This window comes from Centrocercus urophasianus, unplaced genomic scaffold, assembly GCF_019232065.1.
Source record: "Centrocercus urophasianus isolate 14NV4802_14NV808 unplaced genomic scaffold, USGS_Curo_1.0 seq_10, whole genome shotgun sequence".
In the NCBI taxonomy this organism is placed as follows: Eukaryota; Metazoa; Chordata; class Aves; order Galliformes; family Phasianidae; genus Centrocercus; species Centrocercus urophasianus.
In genome coordinates this window covers 2,719,357-2,728,176 of record NW_024884142.1, presented here as the reverse complement: position 1 = coordinate 2,728,176, position 8,820 = coordinate 2,719,357, and the positions used below count along the sequence as shown (strand labels likewise).

General features: G+C 39.6%; 1 long non-coding RNA gene across 1 annotated transcript in view; it reads left to right on the top strand.

The window, feature by feature from the left end:
- The first annotated feature begins 3,054 nt into the window (after nt 1-3,054).
- Nucleotides 3,055-8,820, top strand: part of LOC122156038 — a 65,711-nt gene continuing 59,945 nt past the window's right edge. Inside the window, exon 1 of the long non-coding RNA XR_006167367.1 lies at nt 3,055-3,136. This is a non-coding gene — a long non-coding RNA (uncharacterized LOC122156038). The remainder of the gene's footprint in view (nt 3,137-8,820) is intronic.

Here is an 8,820-nt window from a genome sequence, read left to right as displayed (position 1 = left end):
ATCTGGCTCTGAAGTGACTTTAGGGAGAGCCGTCTTGATTATACCTGCAGTTTTAATGAGAATGTTTCTAGGACTACCACGTCTAGCTCTGCATAATGAAGGAATTAAAACTGTCACTGCAGCGTAATTTTTTAGTGAGCAGTAAACATCAGGAATCCAACTGTGTGACCCTCAAATATGACTAGACCCATTTCTGTGAAATGATTATGCTGCAAATAAAAGGAAATGGAGTAAAAGTAGTTTTTAAATGAGTTCAGTGTATTTTTTTCTACTTTAAAGGAATACCATGGTGTTAAGAGTGAAAACACTTTGACAGACTTTGATTCTGATTAATTCTTTAGTGTATAATCACCCTGATTCACAGGAGCTTGAACTTAATACATAATATATGATCAAGCTTTTTAATTATGTTCATTTTCTTTCAAGCCATGAAACCACTGATCTCCTCTAATCTGACATACCACACAATGTGGAATTTCACTTACCTTTGCATTAAGCCAGTATTCCCCATTTTGCCTTCAAGGGTTCAGACCTTCTTATCTAGTTTCCCACTTTCAGGTTGTAAGTCTCCTACTTACCCCCTTGAAGCTGTTTTTCTGAACAAAAATATTAAAGAGCCACATTACATGTCTCTAGCCGCAGGAGTCAAGTCTAGGAGCTGAGTTATTCCTTGGGCAGGGGAAAGCCTGTGCTCAAATGAATTCTTAGGTATGTGTATATGAAACACTCCTTGATGAAACAACTGTGAGAGCAGACTTTCATAATCTGGAAATGTTTCCTGTATTTTACACTCTTGATTTTCCCTAATTAATCTTGGATCCTTTTCCACAGAGTAGGCTGCTTCCAGCGAGGGAACTCAAATGGCTGATAGTTCTGAGAATAAACTACGGACCTGAAAAAATTGGGGGAGGGGGAAGGGGAAAGGGGAAGGGGAAGAAAACTGCGTTTGTGTTTTGAGATAGAACTTCACTATGAGACAAATTGGGCTTCTGACTTCATGAGGAGCTATGGGGTGGTAAAAACCACCTGCCTGTGGTGTAAGATGGCTGGAGTAGTCTCAGGTGCCTGTATTCTGTGTTTCAGTTTGGGTCCTTGAGATCTATCTCCTTTTGGCTCATGAGTCATTTAGAGTGTATCCTGAAGCATCTGCCTCTTTTTATGGCAAGGACTGTGGAGTCTGCACTGACTGCTGGCCATCTAGAATTGGCTGAAGCTCAGCGTTCCTTACTTGGTGCTTGTTATGCAGTCACAGCCAAAGCTGTATGGTGCTGCATCCAACAAAGGACTCAGAAGCTGATCTTTGGGTTTACTGTCCCACAACCTTGGGGAGTGCCAAGGTTTTCTGTAAAGTGTCCAGGGAAGAGTCTGAACAGTGTGGAATTTGAGCCGCAAACTGAATGGGAAAACCGTAAGGATGTATTGTAAACTTGATGCTTTTCTAGAGCTTGGTTTTTGGTGTGGTGAATAAGCAAGCACTTCTGTCATTGCAGAATTGCTACATGTCTATAAATCACTTGTAGTGAGCAGTCACTCATAAAACATCCACCACATAAGAAGGTAATGTTCGTTTTTCCAGTGATGTGCAGTGCACTGTTTGCAGCACTTGCTCAGGTACTAGGAGTTCTGAGAATAAATTCTTAGTAAACCACAACATAGTAAAAGCTCCTGCATGGTGTTTTTTTCTTTATTAAGAGAGAACATCCTGTATGTAGCAAGGCACTCAGGATTCTTTGGGTAAAAGGTATGGGCGTAGGACTGGCCATTGTTCTAAAGCCTTGGTGCTGTGACCTGTTCGTTTATATATCCATGGTGAAACACTCTCAAGAGGAGGGAATGAAAAAGCTGCTAAATAAGGGTTTTTATGAAAAAAAACCTGCAGTTCTGCTTAATGCCTACTGAAAGAAGTCCATGTGCCTTAAATTTACGCTATTATTTTTCTTTCAAATTATTTTGATGTATTTTTTAAAATTAAGCCCATTGCCATTTTTTTTTTTTTTCCTTTTGTTTTCTCTCAAAATTGATGTTTTCCATGTTCAAAGAGGAGGCTTGAGGAACACTGAGTTAGCAAACTAGACACACAGTTGCAGTGGAGGGACTCCTGAGATTCACAGTGAGACTGACTGAGCTCTGGCACAGTTGTCCCAGTGAGGCCATGGATTTTCCATTCCTAAATAAATTCATAATAAACAGGGAGCTTGTTTCATCAATAATTGTTTATTCCATCCAGGCAGTTAGAATTTTATGGCAAGTTTTTGCCCCTTTTCACTTATCAGCTATACTCCAAATCTCTTTCAACAAAGGAGTTTTCATCTTAAGGGAATGGGTGCTCACCTGACATAGCTGCTTGATACCAGTAACACAGATTCTGGTGTGGGTTACATTACAGTGCTGTTACTTCTGTTTTATCTATAGAAGTAGAGAATTGTTTGCTCAGATCTTGTCTTGTAAGTTTTCAACAGAAATAACTTCCTTTGTGAAAGGAAACTTTGAATCTGTGAGCTTGTTAACAATGATAGTGATTTTCTTTTTAAAAAGAAGTCTATTTATTGTATTTCAAAAAAAAGTTTTACTGTATGAAATATATATAACAAGAAGTAATAGGAGGAAGTTAAAAAATAATTTTAACTTCCTGATAATTAGTTCTATTAGGCTGTAGAATAAGTTCCCAGGGGAAGCTGTAGAAGCCTCATTATATGTCTTATTTAAAACTAGATTAGATAAAGTGCCTGAAGGAAACAAGCTTAGGTTGTTTCCTGTGAGGCTGAAGGAGACGACCTCAGAGGTATTTTTTGCTTCTGAAATAATTTATTCTGTTATGCAGTGCATCTAGGAAAGTCTTATTCATTCTTACATGAGAATATTTTATAAGTGCTCCTCTTTCTGCACTGTTTGGTTGGTGGATTGGATGGATATGCGAGGGAGCTTGGAGGTTTACTTGAAATTGCACTGTGAAAATCCGGATGTATTTGTTGCGTGTTATTCTCTACCACAGTGGCTATAAAGGTGTTTCACATAAAGTGGAACAGTCCAAAAGAAAAGGCTATAGGAGCCCCACATCAGAAGACATCTACAGCAGCCTGAGTTGACAGGCCGTACTGTCTACTTCCTCGAAAGGAGATGGTTTCTTCTGAAGTAGGTATGGGATTTTGTGTAAATTTGCATTAGTCTGTTCTACTTGGTTTCTTTTTGTATGTGGAAGTACTCAGGGTACAAAACTCTCAAAATTAATAAAGGACCAATAAGCTGTAAGTTCACAGTTCTGCAATATGAGTCCACGGTATCTGGCAAAGGGAGTGTAGGCATTTGTTTAATTTCACATCATCGAATCCAAACCTGTCATTGTGATTATGGTGTGTTGTTATTTCTGTCCCTGCTAAAATCAAGGAGTAGTTCTGCTAGTGGTGGGCTTAGGTGACCAGGGATGCTCAAAGTTAATGATGAAGAGCTGGACCATGCACAAGAATAGAATATAGCAAAGAAGATTTAAAGACAGAGAAGATCGCTTTGCTCTTGGAAATATTCTGAAGTTTGCATTAAGTTTACAGAATAGTTGTAATGCCTTCAGCAAGAGAAAACTATGGTTTATAATATATTTTAACAGTGATTATGAGGTTTTTTTAGGTTCTCAATTGGATTTTTTTTTTTCTTTTGTTCAATCCTGGAGTACAAATGGTGCATTGTCATTCTGTGCAGTGCTATGAAGTGACTGCTCATGCATGACAAACAGGAATCCACAAACTGATTTCTTTAAAATTGTGATTTTTATTTATTTATTTATTTATTTATTTATTATTTTTTTTTTTTCCCACATCCAGCGATACTGGTAGGTTAGTTTTAGGACCTCACAAACTGTTCTCCCCCTAGTTATTGTGTTGTTTTTTTCTTCTTCTTTATTTCAGGTGGGTTTACATTTCAGATGAGCTGTGAAATTCTCATTTTCTGCAGGATATATATATATAGTTTTTTTCAGTTTGTATGGCCTTCTTTCTCCAGGTGTTTGAGCTCCTTGAGGATTGTACATATCAAAAAGGAGTAACAGAACTTGACAAAATAGTGTCAGGACAACAGTGCCAAATTACAGATCTGGAAGGGATTTATGAATATCATGGAAAACCTGGTAGAACAAGGATGTAATTGTGTGGTTTCTTTTGCCTGATTTAATGGTAATAAACAAATTGAAAGAGTAGCTTGACTGAGTAGGGGGCTGATTGATGGAGTAGATTGAGCAGGTACAAAATGTTTCTCTTTCACCAAAATACAATTCGCCACCAGGTGGAGACTTTGCATTAACTTTGAACTGAAGATCGCGAAGACAAAAGAAGTTATCTGCTTAAGAAGCCATTTCTACAAAAAGAAAATAATCCAAATTATTTTTTGGTTCTTTTCATAGATAATTTTTGCATTGAAAAGTTTCTCAAGCTGATCTGAGGAAGCTAAATCTTAATTCTGTGGGGGGAAAAATAGCATATAGTACAAGATTTAGCAAAGTAATGCTGAATTGTTTTGTGAAGTGATGGAATTTGCTGAAGTTAAATTTATCATCTACCTGATTTTTCTTTAAGTGGCATGGAATTGACTAATCTTGAATTTTTTTCATTTAAAATGACCTGGTTATGAAAACTCTTTGGTCTTCAGAATTTGCAGCAGGTTTAAATAACGTTTATCTCTTTGTGGCATTGTTAATAGCAAAGACATAATTACATGCCTTTCTGTAAATGGAAGTTCTTTAAATGCAAGTACCAAAAAGAGTCTTGAAATTTGTGGAGGAAATTGTTTTTCCAAGCTAGCCATTCATTAATGTGGAGGGGAATAATGAAGTGGGAACTCCACCATCTTTGTTTCCATTTTTATGCGGGGAAGAGGATAAAGAAACAGATGAGAACTTAGCCCTGTGACTAATTGTTCTGTACCTTAACTGTAACTATTGCCCTATAACTAATCTGGCTGAGGAGTTTAAGTAATGGGGCAGGAGTTTAAAACTGCTCTGCTCTCTCTGATCAGTAGTAATACTATTTTTCAGGTGTGGACTAGTTACTTGGAAAGGGATAAGTAAATGTGGATACTGAATGTAAGTGAATGAAGATAACGAAAGACTGAAACTGCAGAACAGGTTGTTTAGTTTCAGCAGAAGGTTAGCAGAAAAACTGAGGATGAATTGATTGGATCAATTAAAAGAAGTCTGCATGGATATGGGGTGAATGAGAGCGTGGGAGAGTGAAACATGAAAGAACAGGAAAGCTGCAAGCAGGTGAGGAGAGATGATATTGAGCAGAAGGACCTCATAGGGGTTACAGCAGTTTTGTTTTGGTCTGCAGTGTGGATAGTTGATTCCTGTCTTTTCATCATGAGTGTATTTGGTCAAAAGAAAGGAAACCAACCCTACTGCTTCTTGACGTTATCCCAACAGAAGATAATTTTGAATACTGCTCATTTGAAAAAAAGAGAGTAAGTGGATTCAAGGCTCGACAAGTGTCATCTGACTTGGGCCAGGGGACAAGCCAAATATTTGCTTAAAGCAGGGAGAGAAATCTGTGGAGTGTGAGGAGATGTTCTGGAAGAAAAGAAATAATTGCTATTATTGGGAGGTTCTTACTGCCTTTTGTTGATCTTAGAAAAAATGTCTTCTGCTTTTCACTTTCCCATCCTCTCAGAAACTCGGCACGTCTAATTTCTTCCGATGTTAAAGTAAGAGGGCTGCTGTGAAAATAATGCTTCCGATTTTATTATGTTGGCCCACTGCATTAGAGGAGGATGTTTGTGGTATGGCAGTAGAGGTTGAACATTCCCAGCAGTATTCTGTTAAATTTTGTTTCTAGGTGTCAAATGGCAATAGAACAGCAGTGTGACAAAATGGCACCTGACATGGGAGTGCATATGAAGAAGTGAGCCATTGAATTCCTCCATGTGGAAAACATTGCACCCACTGGTATACGTTGACAGTTGCTGAACATTTATAGAGACCAAACAGCAGATGTGAGCACAGTGAGGCAGTGGGTGATATGTTTCAGCAGTGCTGAAAGCAAAATACTATCTATGTTTTGAATTTCTGTACACACCTGTCACACCATGAAAAGAAGTGAATCTCAGTCAGCTTCTCTGAATGGTTTGGCAGATTGTAACCAGGGCACTGTGTGCAGAGTGGGCCACTTGCTCAATGAGATGTTATTCAGCATGGTGAGAATAAGGAGAATGTAGTTGTGCTCACATCTGTAGGGTTCATCCTGTTATCTGTATTAGCTTTCAGAGATCTCCTGTGGTTGTGCAGTCCATAATTCTATAGGGTTAAGTTTTTCTGTTGGGAAATTCAGTTTTGGATGTGAAGATAAAATTCTTTACAGAAAGAATGGTTGAGCACTGGAACAGGCTCCCCAGAGCAGTGGGCATGGCCCCAAACTGCTGGAGTTCAAGCATAAGGTTTGAATTTTGGGTGGTCCAAAAATGTTGGAGTTGGACCTGGTGATCCTTTTGAGTCCCTTTCAACATATGTTTAAATGAGTGCCTTATAAGTGGAGGATAGTTAATGTCACTGCAGTCTTCAAGAAGGGCAAGAGAGACTACAGGCCAGCCATCCTCACTTCTGTCCCTGGAAAGGTGATGGTACAAGTTGTTCCATCCAAGCAGTTGGAAGGCAAGGATGTTACCAGGAGTAGTCAACATGGGTTCACCAAGAGGAAGTCGTACTTGACCAGCCTGGTAGCCCTCTATGGTGTCATACTGGCTGGGTAGATGGAGGAGAGCAGCGGATGTTTGTGTATATTGACTTCAGCAAGGTATTTGACATCATCTACCACAACGTCCTGGTTATGAATCTTAGAAAGTGTGGGATAGATGAGTGAATGGTGAGGTGGATTGAAAACTGGCAGAGCTCAGAGGGTAGTCATCAGTGGTGCAGAGTCTAGCTGGAGGCCTGTAACTAGTGGTGTCCCCCAGGGATTGGTGCTGGGTCAAGTCTTGTTTAACATTCATCAGTGACTTCAATGAAGGGATAGAGTCCACCCTCAGCAAGTTGACTGATGATACAAAACGAGGAGAAGTGATTGACGCCTGAAGGCTGTGCTGCCATTCAGCAAGACCTGGGCAGACTGGATATTTGGGTAGGGAGGATCCTGATAATGTTTAACAAGGAAAGTTGTAGTGTCTTGCACTTGGGGAAGAAGAACTGCATATATCAGTGCAGGTTAGGGAATGACCTGTTGGAGATGAGCTCTGTGGAAAAGGATTTGGGGGTTCTGGTGGACAAGAGGTTGGCCATGAGGCAGCAGTGTGCCCTTGTGGCCGAGAAAGTTAATGGGATCCTGGAATGCATTAAAAAGAATGTGGCCAGCAGGTCAAGGGAGGTGGTCTGCACCCTCTGCCCTGGTGAGGCCACACTGGGTCCAGTACTGGGTCCAGTTCAAAAAGGACAGAGATCGCCTAGAAGGAATCCAGCGGAGAGCCACAAAGATGATAATCGGCCTGGAGCATCTCCTGTATGAGGAAAGGCTGAGTGACCTGGGTCTGTTCAGCCTGGGGAAAAGAAGACTGGGGGGGAGGGGGGAATCTTATTAATGCTTATAAGTATTTAAAGGGAGGCAGGAGGTAAATAATGAGGGAGGCCAGGCTCTACTTAGTGGTGCACAGCAAAGGGACTAAAACTTGGGAGTAGCAAGTTCTGTACAGGTGTGTGAAAGAACTTTACAGTAAGGGTGATGGAGCGCTGAAACAGGCTGCACAGAGGAGTTGTGGAGTCTCCTTCTATGGAGATACTCAAGACCCATCTGTATACTACCAGTGTGGCCTGTTGTAGGGTACCTGCTTTGGCAGGGGAGTTGGACATGATGATCTTCTGAGGTCCCTTTCAACCCCTGCCATTCTGTGATTGTGAGTGGCTTATTCTTTCCTTTGTTTTTAAATTTGCCCTATTTTCTTCTGTGTATTTGAGAGGAAAAAGACTTTCAATAGATTCTGTAAAGGGCAATGAGATTGGTAAGCTTATTTAATGATTGGACAGTATGCTTAAGCCAAAGAAGAGCATTAATTGCAGCAAAATATTAAACCACTTACTGAGATTATTTTTTTTAAATATAGCTTTTGAGATTTGTTGAAATAAATCAGAGTAACACAGACTGTCATGGACGTTATTTGCATTTGATGAATGCGTGTGCTGGCCTAAGCTGCTGAACTATTCAGGCTGAAGGTTTCCACCATTGTCCTTGTTCCTGTAGATATCACAGAGAAGAAGATTAAGAGCATTATAAATTTAAAATAAAACTCAGAAATAATATAATAGGAAAAGATAGTCTGCATACAACAAAAGGCGAATTTGCATAGACTTACTTTTATCCAAACATTTGACCTCCAGCTTAGATGACTTAAAAAAAAAGAAGAGAAAACCTGTACCCGTTTGTCTTGGAGCAGTAATCTGAAAGTTAACACATTGAGAAACATTTCTCACTAACTCTGAACTGCATAGGCAATTATTCCTTTAATTAAAATCTGCATTTCTTTTAGCACTGGTGTAATGGTCATCTGACTGTCCAGTTGGAAAATAATAATATTTCATCTTTTTCAGGTTTCTTAATTCAGAGATCTGCAAATTGCTTTTCTTAGTCGTTTCATCATTCAGACCTTCCACTGGCTCTTTCTTCAAGTAACTTTGAGTTTGAACTATCATGACAGCTCTTGACAGCTGTAACTCGGTTTCTGTGTTCTAGCAAGTCCCCTTGACCTGGCTCTTTAAACCTCCTGGAGGTTCAAACACTGTATTTGCTGTAGCTTCCTTGCAGTAGTTTATGATTTTATCCTGCTAACCTTTAGGAGAAAAACATTTCCCTATTCACT